General features: G+C 37.7%; 1 protein-coding gene across 8 annotated transcripts in view; it reads right to left on the bottom strand.

Moving 5' to 3' along the window:
* NLGN1 (neuroligin 1) overlaps positions 1 to 17,817 on the bottom strand; it is a 459,420-nt gene that overhangs the window by 258,944 nt on the left and 182,659 nt on the right. The window lies entirely within an intron of this gene.

Consider the following 17,817-nt stretch of genomic DNA (forward strand, 5'->3'; position numbering starts at 1 on the left):
TGGCCAATAGTGAAGGTAATTATGGTTGGAAGAATCACTGAAATTAATCAATTTAATCAGAACAAGAAATCTCTTCAGGATGAGGGATGGGAGATAAGGGGAGGGCGAGGACAAGAAAAAGAAAGTTATTATAAAGGAATTTATTGGAATACTATGAGTGTAATTTTAGCAATGGGAATTAATATGGACTTTTATTATCATGTAGTCAGCAAATTAATTCTAGTTACAAAATAATTTTCATGATCAGAAAATCTTTTTCACTGTCTTCATTGTTGTCTGGTATTTTATATCAATTCACATCTTAGATTGGTATGGTTTTAATGATTGCATAATGCTTTCTTTCAATACTTTGTTCATGCCACTTCAAAGTACTGTCTCTTTAAATTAGTCACAGTAATGAAACTTGCAATTTTTCCTGAACCTGTACTTTGACTTTGATGAAGGCTTTGATCTGAAACATGTATGTTCTCCGTTTCTTCCCCGCCCCGGTATTTTGCCACCAACCAGTGCTTTTTTTTAATGGCATGAAATAATGCATTTAGAATTTTATAGTGCACTGAACCACTGATGGTCTCCTGACTACCAGTGCTGACCCAGGTGGACTCTTAATGGTCTAAAGATCAAAGTGCAGTATACCCATCAATTCGTATTACAGCCTTCGTTTATTACTCTCTTAACCTTTCATTTGTACCTGATGTACTTTAAACAGCATAAAAAACATAACAAAAATGGTAGAGAAAATCCTATTTCAACGAGAAATTTTTATTGCTTTACTTACAATAGTATTACCAGCATCTTGCTTGTCTTGAAGCTTCCTTCCACTATTAAAACTACTAATGAATTCTTTCTGCAAAATGAGCAGTTATATAGACAAAACAAATTTGGGGAAAAAAACACTTCAATTTGTACATTTGATCCTTCCTGTCAACATCTCACTTAAAGCAAGTGTATAATCACTGGTGGAAACACTTTACAGAGTAATGCAGAGTTTATTACCAAAGTTGTTTTCCCCTCTCTATTCTTTTTAATCTTGTATGATTTTATAGAGAACAAAAGACAGATTTATGAAGAAAATGCAATGAAAGGTCCCAGACGCATGTAAACAGTCTCTCTTGGGGGAAAACAAAACAAAGCTATTTATCAGTTGTCATCTCAGAGAGCAATACCCAAAGATGTCTTTAAAACAACCTTCTAGACTCTGCAAGTTGTTAAGCATGAGACATTTAACCTGCTTTTTGTGACTACTTTAGCTCAAAATGTTGCGCTATTTACACCTACATCCGATGAAGTGAGCTGTAGCTCACGAAAGCTTATGCTCAAATAAATTGGTTAGTCTCTAAGGTGCCACAAGTACTCCTTTTCTTTTGCACCTACTTAGAAGGAACTATTAAAAGGACCTTCAATCCACTTGACACATGTCAATTGCAGAATGCTATTAACGGTAATTGGCAATTTACATTTTTCCTCATATGCTGCATTAAGTTCCATGTTCAACTTGCACCAGGTATGTTGGTAAGGTTTTCAAATTTCACTAATGTAGTTAAACTGATGAATTCATCCATGGTGTAGGTAGCTTTTAGTTAAGAAACCTGTGTTCACCAAAATGATTTTGTTTTAGTACGTGCCAAGAGATATGAAAAATGCATGGTCAGGAGAGGCACAGTGTTGTGCAAAAGGAAAGTTCAGGTGAGTGGGAGGAAGTGGAAGAGAAACCTGTGCATGATGAAAACAAGGAAAAAATTGAGATATAATATCAGTCTTACTTAGTAGTTTTAATATAGGAAATTGGCAAATAACTCAAGCAGACCCAGATTTCATTGGCACAAGTGCAGACTGTGACTTGTCCCTTTGTCAGTGTGGAAATTAGGGAGAAAAGAGAGTGCTAATTGCCTCCAGCCCCCTGGAACTCTCCTGAATTCAACAGTCTGAACATAAACCACCCTCCAGAGCTGTCAGGGGAGGGGACAGAGCCATTCTCTCTCCTCCCCTACACCAGCTTCCACAGCTGGTTCACTCTCAAGTGATGCAGTGGGGATGTTTCCTCTCCATGCCTGGAAGCTTGGGGAAGGATGGTGTCTCTTTTCATTCATGGAATTTCATTTCTATGGGAATCACAATAGTATCTCCCATACCTTAATGAATTTTATCCTTACTACACCCCTGTCAGGTAGAAAAGTATTATCCCCAATTCATGGAGGAGAAAGCTTAGGTCCACACAGATTTATCTATTAAGGTAAAAAATAAAAAAAATAGGAAGTTTGTGGCATCCCGTTAACCAAACTTCCCCCTGGAAAGAAAATGTACCAGTCTACTCCAACTTCTATTCTACGAACGGTCTTCATCACATTACAACCTCTCAACGCTATTTGTTGGGGATATTTGGTGGTGGTTAGTAGTTTGGTGTGCTAGTTATGAATAATGGCAATAATGGTCTATTAACCTTAAACCATTTCCCCAAAACTACTCATTGCACCAGATCTACTCAAAATTCACCTCTCTGCCAGTTTTTGTGTAGAGAGACTTTTTAAAAAAAAAAGAAAGCTGTGAACAGAAGAAGTTTGGCTGACATGGATGAAAGTCAGACAGAGATCAAACACTTTCTATTAAACATTTATGAAAAGAAACCAAACCAAAAAAACCCCCCAACTATGTGGAAAATTCAGGGGCTACAGAAACTAACACACACTGTAATTTTATACAGAAAGATCGCCTATGCAGAGGGGGAAAAAAGCAGGAATTTATAACCTATTTTAAACCCATTTCAGAATGCAGACAAATACAGAGTCATGACCATCACCTCCTTAATATTTTTTTTATAAATAAAACTACAAATGTTGAATCTAGGGAATATTGCAAATACTGAGTAACTTTATCCGTCTTGGGAACCCTGGATATGCACAGGTAACATCATCTTTTCTGAAACTGAACTTTGAAAGCATAACTCCTGTCTACACAGTGGGTGAAATACTAAAGCAAAGGGTGGACTGCTAGCACAGTCCTTATCTTTCTTTTTCCATTAAAAAGACAAACTATGGAATAGTAAACAGTTTCCAGTTGAAGTTTTTAAGACAAACCTACGAAGCTAATGAGTAAGACACCAACATATGTGTGAGCCACAATTAACAATGACAGCTAGGCAGATGGCAGGTAAAATGGGTACACAACTCTAAAGGGGGTACAAGCTCAAGAAGTATTATAAGGAAGTGTTTTAAAAAACAAATAAAAGTGGAGAGGAAAGTCCATAGTCTTTATTTCTATATAACCTGCCCTTTTGCCTCTACCATAAACTCTTCATAGTTAAGGGTTATAGAAAGTAAAAGAGGATTTTTTTAAAAGGCATATAATAAAGTCCCTTATTATAAGAGCATTAAGACACTCCTGGGTGTAACTTACAGGATCATTAGTATGGTTCTTTGGTAGCTGAAAGTACACAGCCTTTGGCCTCATGCCTCACAACACACACGAGACATGCATTCATGGCTCCATAAAGGATGCCCTATTGTGTCCTATTGCCTTAATAAAACTTCAGTGCTGAGCTGTTTTCAGTTGTGCTGTGATATTTCAGTTTATTAGTACCAACGCCAGAGGATTTTAGGCTTGCTCCATGCTGATCACTGTCAATAGGTAGAAGTCATGGGTGTCAGGAATCAGGGCCTACAACAGAGCCGGTCTCCGGGCAATGTAACAAGTGCAGATGGCCTGCCACAGGTTGCCTGATTGGTTGAGTCAGCAGCCTGAATCTTAACTTACACAAGGTTTGTTGGTAAGCAGTTCAGTGGCTGCTCAAAGCATTTGCCCATGGCTGCAATAGTTTCTGTGCCAGCTTGTTCCCAGCCCTGCTCCTGCCTTCGCTCACTCTAGGTAACCTGAGTCCTGGCCCTTGGCTCCAATTCCTCACTTCAGATTTTGGCTCTGACCCTTGGTTCTGGAGCCTCTGGCCCTTGGCTCCGAATCCAGACTACTGACTCCTGCTCCAACCACAAGGACCAAATGCCCACACCCTGGTCACTGACACAGATAAACCATTTTTTCTGCAAGTACTGTCTGAAACAAGCATTTCAGAAACTGAGGTTAAAACCTGTCCACTGTCCATGGTTAAAGACAATGGGGCGATTTGTACAAGTGATCACCAGTGTGTGCAAGGGGAGCACAGTCTAGATAAGGAGAACAGTAAATTGCCTAGGAATGTGTCTGGCTTTCATTTTTTATTGAAAGCACTAGACTGTACATGGCATTCTGCCTATCCAAGTATTTCCCACCTCTAGCTCTTTCACAGCTGCACTTCAGCTTAAGATCTCCCCCCGGCCCTACCCCACCCACCCCCACAATTCCCCTGTATACTTGCAGTAATGTAAAATCTCTTCCTGTAAATATTCGTGAAAGGTTTGTGAAAAGATGGAAGAAATTCTAATGAATATGGAAAGACTTCAGGAAGCCAAACTGCTCATAGATGATGAAAACATACAGCAGGAAAAATGATTTTCAGTATAAGTGGAACTTCTGCATACGAAGTGAATTGTTCTGAACAAGACTGCTTGCTCACCATTTTTGTTTATTATTTTCTCTCTCAGGATCCCTGACACATAGAGAATCAAAAACTACTTCAGTCTGCAAGTACGAATTCCAGTGACTCAGCAAGCATGCTTGCTTCTCATTCTGAGCAATACTAAACTCTTGAGAAAAGTCTGAAACATGAGGAAGATCCACCAAATTCATTTGCATGAGAAATTATTGTTAATATACATTGCACTTGCCATCATGCCTTGCAGCGAAGGCATCACAAATATTTAATCAAACCTCACAATACTGCTGTAAGGTAGCAATTATTTTCCTCCACATCCTTGAAGGAGAATGCAGCATCTTATCATGGTATGTTGGTCTTATTGGTGCACTCAGACCAAAACCAAACAGCAGAATCCTGTATTTTACTGCTGAGCTTTAAAATGCAGGGTTTGACCCAATAGCTACTTCTTGTTCCCACAGTGTTGTACCCACAACCTTTGTCTTCAGGTCTGCCTTTTTTTTTTCTTCAAATTGTAAACTCTTCCAAAAGGGACTGTCTTTCTGGAACATTTAAAGAGCACTGAGCACACAGTGGGCACTACCATAAATAATAATAATGGGGTAAGTTAGAGAACTAGACGTTAGCCTTAATTCATAATTCCCTGTTTCTTCTTTATGCTCAGCTTTAAAGAAAGAAAAGAAAAGAAAAGAAGTTCCTGTATGGTTTTGTCTAAAACTGTATTTAGCTTGCTAATGTGTACAGCACAAGAGATGTTTACGATGCTCCAAAGGTGGTGATATATTTACATAATAAGCAATGTTTTAAAGACAATTTTCAAAATACATTACAGGGACTTTCAAAAAATGCATATCATTTACCCTTTAGGCTACAATAGCTCCTTTGGTGCTCTAACATGTCTGTTGTGTAATTATGCATTCAGGGACATTTTTCACCAAAAAGTATTATTTATATGACAGGATTTCGAAGGGTGCAAGTTAAGAAACTGCCATGTCAGAATCTGAAGTCTTGTTTATTCTCAGTTGGAGTGTAATGCAAATTGCTACATTATACTGTGCAATTTTCTATGCTGGCCCACTAAAGCATATATTTACACAGGGACCACACATCAAATCAGAGAAATAATTTAGGGCCCTCGTTTGCCCTTATTGCTGTCAAGAGAGTTTTGCATCCTGAAATCTTGTAAATCTACTGTGCATATGGCTCTTTGGAGGCATTAAAGGTACTGCTACACGCTATAATATAGAGCTGCTGTTAGACACAGAAATATATTATGAAGTATTGTGGCAAGGAAGTATCATATCAGTCTGTAGGATGGAGCTGCTACTTATATATGCTAGCAGCTCTATATGTGCAAAACATAGAATTTAGTCATTTTTATACAGTTAGAAATTAGCATGCACAATGGCAGCAGAGTTTAGAATGGTAATGCCCACAGACCATCAATTATCATGTTGTTACTGAATGCAACTATAGTATGTAGGAGTAATTTCAATTAAGCCTTAGAAAACCAGACACTCCATTTCTATACTGTATAATTATATATTGGGCCTTATTCTCATCACACAGTGGTGTAAATCAGAAGTCAGTGGAGATACACCAGTGAAAGAGAAGTGTAAGTGGAGAGCCAGACCCACTTCGACTGCAAAAGCAGCTCACAGGTACTAGCCTAGCTTTTGGGCTGTACTGCATTTACTCAATGCCATTCTGCAGTGAACACACAGCCAGCATAGCCAGATACAGGAAGATTATGCCAATGTAGAGAGGTCCTATAGTGGTGTTGTCATAAATATAAAGGGAAGGGTAATCACCTTTAAAATCCCTCCTGGCCAGAGGAAAAATCCTTTCACCTGTAAAGGGTTAAGAAGCTAAAGGTAACCTCGCTGGCACCTGACCAAAATGACCAATGAGGAGACAAGATACTTTCAAAAGCTGGGAGGAGGGAGAAAAAACAAAGGGTCTGTCTTTGTCTGTGTGATGCTTTTGCCGGGGACAGAACAGGAATGGAGTCTTAGAACTTAGTAAGTAATCTAGCTAGGTATGTGTTAGATTATGATTTCTTTAAATGGCTGAGAAAATAGCTGTGCTGAATAGAATGAATATTCTTGTCTGTGTGTCTTTTTTGTAACTTAAGGTTTTGCCTAGAGGGATTCTCTATGTTTTGAATCTATTTACCCTGTAAGGTATTTACCATCCTGATTTTACAGAGGTGATTCTTTTTTACTTCTATTAAAAGTCTTCTTGTAAGAAAACTGAATGCTTTTTCATTGTTCTTAAGTTCCAAGGGTTTGGGTCTGTGGTCATCTATGCAAATTGGTGAGGATTTTTACCAAACCTTCCCAAAGAAGTGGGGTGCAAGGGTTGGGAGGACTTTTGGGGGGAAACAATGATTTTTGGGGGGAAACGATCCAAACGATGCTTTCCTAATAAAAATAAACCCAGATAAATGTTTGGTGGTGGCAGTGGAAGTCCAAGGGCAAAGGGTAAAATAGTTTGTACCTTGGGGAAGTTTTAACCTAAGCTGGTAAAAGTAAGCTTAGGAGGTTTTCATGCAGGTCCCCACATCTGTACCGTAGAGTTCAGAGTGGGGAAGGAACCTTGACAGGTGTACAGACAGCATAAGAGATCTTAATTTACCTCCATCCCTCTGCCTAGGGAAAGTGGATGTGATTCTGGCTGGGAACACTGGCAACCAGCATAAGTTAGAAGGGTTTAGGTTGCAGTCTCTTATAGACTTGGGGACAAGCCTGGCCTCATTGAACCCACCGTTACACCACAGCTGCCTACACCCCAACAATGCAGCTATGGATCTGGGTCATTATGATTGCCTGTATGATACAATTTATTCTGCATAAAAGACCAAACAATGGTGAAAAAAGTAGTTCTCAGACACTGTATTGAGGAGCATGATTGTTACTAGATGCAGCTAGATGAGGATTGCAAGTTAACAAAAATGTGCAGGAGTTGGGCAAAAGTAACGGTTTAGGGAGTCAGAGATCCTGTTTTGGAGTCTGCTCTATGGGAAGCAGAATGCCTGGTTTTTTTTGCCCTCAGTGCATGCTTCCTCCTGCATATTTTGCAGACAAAATTATCAGGCTGAACTTTAATAAACTCCCAAAGATAAATTTGTTTTTTGGCAAAACTGAGATACATTTATTACATGATTAAATATTGATCAAGAGAATTTCTTACCAAAGAGTAATTTCTCTCTACAGGAGTGACAAAAACTGCTTTTGTGCCAAAATGAGTAATTTTAAAGGTATGTTGTTTTTCCAGTTTTAATAAAAGAGAGAGTCCAATGACAAATGTTGTGGAAAAGTTACTATTTAAAATGTCCTTGTACTAGGCTAGAGCTCTATGCGTTAGCAGCAAACAATAGTGTCATCATGTCCTAAAAATAGAAAAGCAAGAGTTATCATCTATCTAAACAAATGGATAATGTCAATTTGGTGTGCCAGAAAATGCACAGATAGAAAAGAAACGGTTCATTTTATATGCGCACTGTAAATTCAGGGTGCCCATTTCATAAATATCTTGCCTGCTGTGCACTGCAGTTGACCCTTTAAACATACCAAGTCAATAACCTATTGTTTACTATAAGTCCATTTTGTCATTTTGACGGTACAGATTGAAGCATGGCAATCTTCTCGTCTCTCTCTGCTTCACTGCATACATGATTCTTTTTGGCTAACCTCACAAAAAGCCACTTAAATGTCATGAATTACAGCAGGTCTGAGATCTGAATGTTAATCCTATTAACTGACCTAGGAAATTAGGACATTGTAAATCTTGGTGAGTAGTGGCTGGGCTTCATATGATCTGGGTTATCCTGAGGTCACTTGTTAAATTAAAGAAAGAGGTGACTCACATGCTTGCACAATTGTAAGCAAGCCTAATCAGGGTATCATAAATGCATTGATATAGGAAATAGATGAATGCTGTCAGAGGACCTTGATATTTTTGTAAACATTTACCACTACTATCTATGAGAATGAAACTACTTACTTTGCATGCTTCAGGTGATCCAGACAGCATTGATGTCCCAAGACTGATGGGATCAAGTATGGCAACCTGTACTGATTATATAACATGTAGCATAATGTAATCCCACAAAGCCGTTAAAGTGCCACAAAGTAACTACTAGGTATTGGGAAAAATTTAGAAGCTTCAATATGCAGTTGTTAAGGCCCCCCAAAAAGGGGTTGTGAGTTGCATTTCCTCTATCTGTTCTTACATTCAGGAATATTAAATGAATGATTTTCTACTGCAGCATTTTGATTTTTGCTATTAATTCTCCCCTCTTTACTTTCACTTTTTAATGTACTTTTAATTAGGCAATAATATATAATCTTCCATTCATTTATCATCTTTACTCAAATGGGGAGTGGGAGGAAACACAGAAGGCAGCTCACCAGAGAACCAGTGGTGGCACAGCAGAAAGAGACTAAAAATGCCATCTCTTGATAGTATCTTTAAAGGTTCATAAAAAGATAATGGATGTGCCTGTCACTCTGATGCTAATGATTAACATTTTCTGAAGTTTTACTAGATATTAAACTATGAACTATAAAAGAATTCCACTGTATGACAAATAGAGGAAAACATTGTTTTTTTTTTTTATAATCACAGTTATGTCTGTTTGATGTCTAACTACTGAGTCTGCTTATGCAACTCTCACTCGTACTAAGTAGTACTTGTTGCCATGAGTAGTTCCATTGACTATTCATAGACTCAGAGTTTAAGGCCAGAAGGGACAATTAGATCTAGTCTGATCTCCTGTACGTCACAGGCCATTAATTTTCACCCAGTTACTGCTGCATTGAGCCATTAACTTGTGTTTGACCAAAGCATAACTTGTATTTTGACTCAGGTTCAAGGGATTACTTTCATGAGTAAGAAGATAAAAACCAGGGTGAACGTCATTCCGGAACTCGATGGCACACCCTGGGGATGTGATGCACGCACACTTCAAACGTCAGTACAAGTCCTGGTTTTGTCAACGGTGGAGTAGCATGCACCAGTTTGGTGCAACAGCTCCCACACTCATCTTTGTTGACGCCGAAATCAATGCCACATTCAGGATCTTTAGTGGCTCTCTCAAATCAATGCCAATACTGTGCCTCCCAGTTTTGGTGGACATCCTGCCAGCCAGCATCAGACGAGACGCTGCTGTGGTCTGGGAATACAGTAAGATCCTGGCCACTCTGGACATGCTTACCTGATACACCAAGATCTCAACGTACTGCTACTCTCCTGACTCAAATCCAGGAATCCTTTCTGGATCCATGTATCAACACTACAGGCCAATGGAAAAGACTCCAGCACTTGCTGGCTTGAATCGTGGACTGCTTGTGATACACCAAACAAAGACCTGATTAAAGAGCCAATGAAAGAAGTCCCGGGATTCTGCCTTCCCTGTAGGCAGTGGACTGTACTCAACCATATTCAGACAATGCACAGAAGGTGTGGATATTTCTTCCACAAATGGGGGAAAAAAGTCAAAGACTCACCAGGTTGTGACTGTGGTGAGGTACAAATCATGTGACACATCACAGACAACTGCTGCATTCAGGAGGGAGATCCACCTAGCTACCCCAGAAGCATTAGATTGGCTTTCAAGTCTTATGATTCAGTTATAATCCCAAACCAATGCTTTTCAAATGCCGTACGAAAGAAGAAGCTTAAAGGTTGCAAGAGTGCACTATTACTACAATATTTGCTACATTTTTATAAATGGTTTAGTGATTTAAGAGCCAGATTTTCAAAAGGCATCTAACGGGATTTTCTAAGCAGGTTAGGTACCTAATACAATTGATTTGAAAAACAATTGGAGTTAGGTACCTACCATGCTTAGATGTTTTTAAAAACCCCTTTATGACTGGTATCTTTAGGCACCTAAATACCTTGAGGATCTGGTCCTTAGGCACTTAACTCCTATTGAGAATTAGGTGCTTAAATACTATGGAAGATGTAGACCTAAGTCACTTTTTCAAAAACAGCACTAAGTTAAAGCACACTAGAGAATATTTAGTGTGCACCAACAAGGCTAACAGGTCAGTTAACATGCAACACATTAGTGCGCTTCACAGATCACACCCCCCATAGTGTGCATTATCCCACACTGTACACAGTCCTAAATCAGTTATATGCTTTTGAAAATGCTACTTAATATGCTCTATTTTGTATATGTTTCTGAAGAAAAAAATTCAATATAGAAGACATTATTCTATCCACTACATCCAAATACAAAGGAGAGTAGATCACACACAAAAATTAATAATTAACCAAACAAGTATGTCATCAACAGCTTTGTGAGTTAGATTCACACTGAGAAAATGAAGGTCCTATTTGAAAATACTGAGAAAAACCAGGTATCAAATTCTATTTAGAGGGGAAAACACTTTCAGTTAATTAAACTGATGGTGATACTGAATCTAGAAGTTATTTTAAAGCTATTGGAAATACATTTTTAATATTACATATTGTAAACTTAGCGATCAACATTGTAACCCTTAATTCAAATGGATAGCCCTGAATTATGCAAGTCATCTGTCTGGGGAAATCCGGGGTCTATTGAAGCCAATGGGCATGTACTCATGTGGGTCACGGTGAGCAAATAACACACAGCTCTCCAAACAATAAACTACTGCAGTTTGTCTTTAAAACATGCACCATTTGGTGTAGAAGCAATAATGATTTTGCAAAACTAATACACTTTCCCAATGAGAATAAGAATGCAATTTATATTCATTTTATTAGAACATTTGCCACAAAAGTTGGCCTAAAGGCTTTAATTTTCACCAATGGAAGTAGCTTTTTGCTCAAACACATTATATTTTGGTTATTGCTGCATATTCCTACTTGAACAGACTGCTGAAAAGTCAAGGGCTAGAATGAAAAGTTCTTACTTACACTGCTAAGTAGTTACTCATGCAAATAATCCCACTGAACCCTATGGGATAACTTGTACAAGTAACTGCTCACCAATAGGAGTAAGAGGTTTACAGTCTGGTGCTCAATCATTGTTTCAAATGAATAAGGACCAGACTCCGCCACTCCCACTCTCACTGAGAAGCACCTTACTTCTTAAAAATAGTCCCACTGATTTTAATGGGAATATTTGGGGAATAAAATGCTATACAACATGATTTAGGATATCAGAATCTGAACCTAGATTTTTTTAAACCATGAATTCTAATAGCATGAAGCCCTTTCAACATGTGTCTGTACAGACAGTGCTCTTTTTTTTGCCATCTCTAGTGCAGGAAACATGACTCACATTCTTATCTATTTGGTACTGATAGGGACCCAAATGGTGGAATCTACTGTGTAACCATTGCATTTAGCAGGTTGCATTTATTTCATACTTTTTAAGTTGCTGGATGCTCATCTACCATACAGAAACAGAGAGGAAACTCAAAGCACAACCAATCTGCAAAGCCAGGTGGAACATTACATCTTCACAATATAGTCTTAGTCAGGCAGTATAAATCCTTGAGTGTAGCTGAAAGGGTACGAATTTTAAAAGACCACCTATTCAGTGCTAAAATATATTTTCAAACACAAAGAACCATGACAAGATGAAAAACACAGCACAGTACAGTCAAGGAGCACTTTATAAAGAAACAATGGGCCATTCAGAGATTAAATAAAAATAAAGTGCTCCTTGGAATTGAAATACTCAGTCAAACGATATTAACACCCTAACATTCTATATTTGCTGAGTAACCATACAGAAAACTAAGATTTCTAAGAATTGCTCATCATTTTAGCAAGCGTAAAAAGAGTGGGAAAGGGAATTATACACTGACTTTCACCAGGAGTATAAAAATGAAGATTCTCTGCTTGCCTTCATATCAATATTTGTTTTTATTAGTAATTATCAATATACAAGCCACTTTTCAAGATTCCATATAGAAACAATAATACAGTTCAAGCATATACAATTAAGCACTAGTAAGAAAAACCTTTACAATCAACAGCAGTTCAATTTACCAAAGTATTTGGCAGTATTGTAGTCCCGGGTCTAATTATAGGGAATACCAGAAATAACAGTATGGTAGATGTTGATTCTTTACGGACACTCACTGGAAAAAAAGAAGCCTTTTAAACAAACTTCCAAAACAGAATTGCTACATTTGTCCACCAGCTAGGATTACAAAGACCTGAGGTGAAATCGCAGCCTCAGAGTTCAATGGCAAAATTCACATTGACATCAATATGACCAGGATTTCACCTCTGGTGTATAGAATCTGGACTGGGTCCAATAATACTGCTGACTGTATGTCAGAGGTAAAATAGGAACAAAACACAATATTGGGACCAGAGTGTGAAATACTTTAACAAATACCCAGCTTTAAAACTAATTATCAAGGGTACATAGTATTACCATGACATTTCTCTCTCTCTCTCTTTCATTTTGCTGGATAGCTATAATTTAATTCTGTAAAACATTCTGGGATACAGTTTCTATCAAAGACACTGTATATTACAAAATAAAGATGTATTCTATTTTATCATTCCCACATTGCCACACATTACAAAACATATTACACAGATTAAGAAATACTTTAGTAACTACAAAGACAGATGAGAGAGATTGGATTGGAGACCTGCAGAGAGAATAAGTATTTCTCAACTAATGCCAACCTGTGACTGACCAGAAGTGCCACTTATTAAGAATTTACGTATAGGAATGAAATTGCAGAAAGAGGAAAACTGGTTTAACTAATTAATTGGCATTTCCATTACAACACTGAGTGTCCCGGCTAGTTGACTGGCACAATAAAACAATTCCCAGAAATATGAACTTCTGGAAATTGGTATATGAGGAAATGAAATAATATGCAGGTAATTCAAGCTAGGCAGACACCAGGAGATAGGCTGAATTTAAATATCCACTATCTAGATACTATAGCGAAGGGGATCATATAAGTACATAGATAGGTACCACAACCACACTGACTGTAAAACACATCCTAAATGTTCATAGCTTCTGCTAACAATGAATGGATTTTTCTTAATTACTTCTAACTTATTTGCAGGTGATTACAATTTCTGTCAAAATAGCTACCATGAAAAATATTTTAAACAGACCACAATACATTTAATATCAGAGATGCCATGGATACAATGTTGGAAGATTTGGATTCCACTGAACACAATGGGGTAAGGTTAACCCATAGGCATTTCACCCCACACACAGAAACTGTATCAGAAAACAGAAAGGGTGATTGGAGTACCTGTGATTAAAGGTTTAACCATTTTAATGTAAATTTAGCTGAATATACCACAGAGGAAGGTCAGTGTTTTTAACCTGATTATCAGAGTCAATATCTTGCTAAATATTTAAAAGACTACTGTACAATTACAGAATTTAAGCACACCTACATCTGCTTTCTCAGCAGGGAAAACTGCTATTAGTTATTGCAATATAACCAGGAGGATCTCATTTATCAGCATATTTCTCTCTCTGTGTGGGTGTATGCACATTGTGGTCTCACACTCTTAGGAGATCTGCTATTTGTTTGTAGCGCCAGTGCAGCAAGATGGAATGTACAAAACTAGAAATCAGAAGTTTCCTGTTCTTACTTTGATCATTACAAATATTTGCTGCAGGCCATTAGAAGAACAGTTTAGCTGTTTCTGTGGTAAAGTTTTCATTGGCTTGTGGAGGAAGAACAAAATGGGAAATTTAAACGAGGCCCATCACTAGCTCCAGAGAAAGATTCTCATGAATCATCCTTGCATCCCCCAAGGCAGTTTAGAGATGAGTTGGAATAAAGACTGTCTGAACTATTTTTCCTTTGAATCCCATTAGGATCCTGGGAGGTAAAAAGAGTCCAAGAGCTGTAAAAATAAACTAATGCCTCAGAAGAAAGATGATCATGTAATAGGCATAGGCAAACTCTCTCTCTCTTTTGCTGGCACTGCCAAGGAAGACAGATGGTAAAGCAACCTGATGCAAATCACAAAGCACTGGCCCTTTCTAAATATTTCTTTTCAAATAGAAGGACATGAAAAATAACATTGCGAGTATTTTAGTCATTTCAATATGTTTTTGTAAGTGCCAAGGAGGACTTTTTAACCCATTCTAATCACAAAACAGAGGCTCTTTATTTTCATGTTTCTTTTTTTAAATTAAGAAAAAATAAATAATCTGCCACTACTTCACTTATTTGAAATATACAGCTAAAGTTTTAAATTAACTGACCTCAACATTTAACTTGTCTGCATTTTTGCCCTTTTGCAAGTTGTGTTTATTATAAAGAAAACATAAAACCTTCCTAGCACTTACCACAGGGCTCTCCCTTGAGAGTCTCGGAAGTTCAAGGATATCAGACTTTTCACTTACCATCCCTCACTGGATGAGGCAGATTGCACAGGACGTGCATTTAAAACAGAATATAAAGGCCACTAAAGATATAAATGATCTATTTCCATACAATGGTCCCCAAGTTTCCAATGCAAACAGCTCTTCTTTCCCTCGCCATTAGTTAAAGAAAGATTGTAATGGGCTTTTATTCTGGAGACAGGTTCCACACAAAGGTAAAATTGGGCCAGGAACCTCAGCAAGTTTCTGGTTTGTTTTAAATCTCCCTCTTCATTTTCATCATCTTCTCTTTATTAAATACATTTCAAGTTCAACTGACTACTAACATTTGAGTCAGGCAAGTGGGAGTGTGAGCAGTTTTATTGTCTCAAGCTACGTGCAATGCAGCTTCATAAATTCTCAGAACACATGGGATTCCCTACCCCACTGCAGACCTGCAAATTCCTTCCCCATTAGAGGAGATGATGGCTAGAACTCCATGTAGTTTCACCATCCTCCCAGGAAAAAGCTGTGGGAGAGCAATGTGGCCTCTAGTGAGTTCATCTGCAGTGTTCTATTATTGTTGGCTACATAGTAATCCACGTCCAGATCTGTACAGCAACACTCCCCTACCCCTAGTGCAGAGTGAGCCCTGGAAAGAGACCACCAAATTATTAGAAACTATTACAAAGTCAGAATGCGAACACAAGGATACCTAAAACTAATCTACAGCATCAATCAGAAAAGATTACAATAAATTTGTGACTTCTTTTGATACACATTTGCAGAAAGTTGTATGTAGGATCCTAAGAGTAATGTTGTGCTGCTTCCTCAAAACTGGTTGATCAAAAATAGATTGCTCGGTATAAACTTCGATCAGTTAGGAATGAGAAATAGGATTTAAGTTAGATGTGTATTCAAGAACTAGTAATTACTCGAATATCAGATGTGCATTATCTCTGCCATGTGTTTCACAAAAAGTAGTCATTCAAAAGTGCTGGACTTGACGAAGAGCCCAAGGCTCTTAGAAGGTACTGAATAAATAATAAACTGAAAAAGTAAAAATAAGCCGCTCAAGTTTACTGTTGTTAAGAAAAGAAACAAGCTATTTACATAAGTTAAAAGGATCAGCAGCAATATTACCAACTCACAAACAATTCAAAACCCATCTTTATATTGCCCTAAAATGCAGGTGGCTCAAGTTGGGGATTGCAAAACCGTGTCAGAGGCTATGACACCTTTGCCCTTCCCATATTGCTAAATAAGAGGAGACTCTGCCTCGTTCCTGGATAGATTGGAGGGTGTCTCAGTATGGAAAAAGTCGAGAACCACTTCCCCCAAAGCTTTATGTCATGTATTTGTAAAAACATACCAGTGGGTCAAATTCTGCCCTGAGACTTCTCCTTCCTTCCTCCCCACCACCACCAATTTAGCTTAATATGTTTACCCGTTTTTAAGTGTTTACATAGCTTAGCTCTGTCAGTGAGGGAGACAGTTTATGTGAGAAACAAGGAGTGAAATCCTGGGGACTGCAAAGACTAATATTTTGCTGGACAGTTGTTCAATGCTAAGTAATATTCTTAAAGAGTACCAATCGAAGTTGGAATCTACTGAATTTATACCAAAAGACCTGTGTTGAGGAATTAAACACTTATTGCATAATAGTACCCGCAGAGATGTTAAAGGAAGAAAAAAAATAATGATGCAAGGCAGAGGAGAAAACTGCATACTGTGTAAGTTCTCTTTTTAAGCGCTGACTTGTTGCTGTAGTGCATATATAGTGAAGTACAACAGTCATTTTATATGCAATCAAATGGTATGTTTACTGTATGAAGGGAAGACTGGCAACCTGAAATTTAGTCAGTTTTTGAAAGCAAACTTGAAAGGACAGTCATTTTAAGTATTATAGCAGTCACGAAGTTCTTGTTTCAGTTTTAGTGCTTTTACCGATACAGTTTACAATTAAAAAGAAAAAAGTACTTCTTTCTTCATTGTTGTTGTCTAAAAGACCACACAAACCAGAGGGAGAACCAAGGAATATTTAAGTTTAGTAAGATGTTACTAGCCAGCTACTAGAAGGATCAGTGTTGAAATCTCAGGCTAAAATATAATCATCCATACAAAGTAGTTCATTTTTTGGTACAAAAACCAAGATTTCCACCATTGCTGTTACAAGTACAGTTTGGAACTAGCAAATAAGTAACAATGCAATCAGACAATGAACATTTATATCACTTGACAGCCTAGTGGACTGGTAATGCAGATAAATGTAAACTGATTCATCAGCGATGAGTGCACTAAAATAAATTAGAAAAACAAAAGTCCATTAAGTGAAAGCTGATACAATATATTGACAACAAAAGTGAATTCAAAATTATTGTACCAACAAGTCAGTGTGTAACTACATTGAAATAAAAGCAAACAAGATAACATGTTGCATTGCCAAAAGAACTGCGGACAAATTAAAGCCAGTGTTGGACACTAAACGAAGAGCTAGATAAGCTTTAAATAATACTGTTCACTTTATATGTGAAAATGACTGGGTGCAATGTAAAACAATTAAAATTATACCAAGTTTCAAGAATCGAAGTTAGACTACATCAAAACCAAAGGCAGGCAAGAATAGCAAGAAAGTCAAATTCACGGTCTTCCAATTCCCCAGTTTTTAACAAAAAAAGGTAATCGACAGATGGCAGTTACCCAGGAGAGTCAGTAAGAATTAATGAATTCATGAAAAGACTAGGTGCATACTAAACAAAAATTAAATGGGGACTGAGTAAATAACATGACCATTGAATGGAAAACAAAAGCAACACGCTCTATAACCCCCAGTAGCCTTTTCCTATTGCTAACACACTAAAAATAAAGTTCACTGGCCTTGTTAACTAAACACTTTATTTAGCTGCCAGTTTATCAAACCATTTGGGATATTATATATAGCGTCATGATTCTTTCATAAAATTTCTGGTACACTATTATGCAA

The sequence above is a fragment of the Lepidochelys kempii genome, chromosome 9 (assembly GCF_965140265.1).
Source record: "Lepidochelys kempii isolate rLepKem1 chromosome 9, rLepKem1.hap2, whole genome shotgun sequence".
Taxonomy (NCBI): Eukaryota; Metazoa; Chordata; order Testudines; family Cheloniidae; genus Lepidochelys; species Lepidochelys kempii.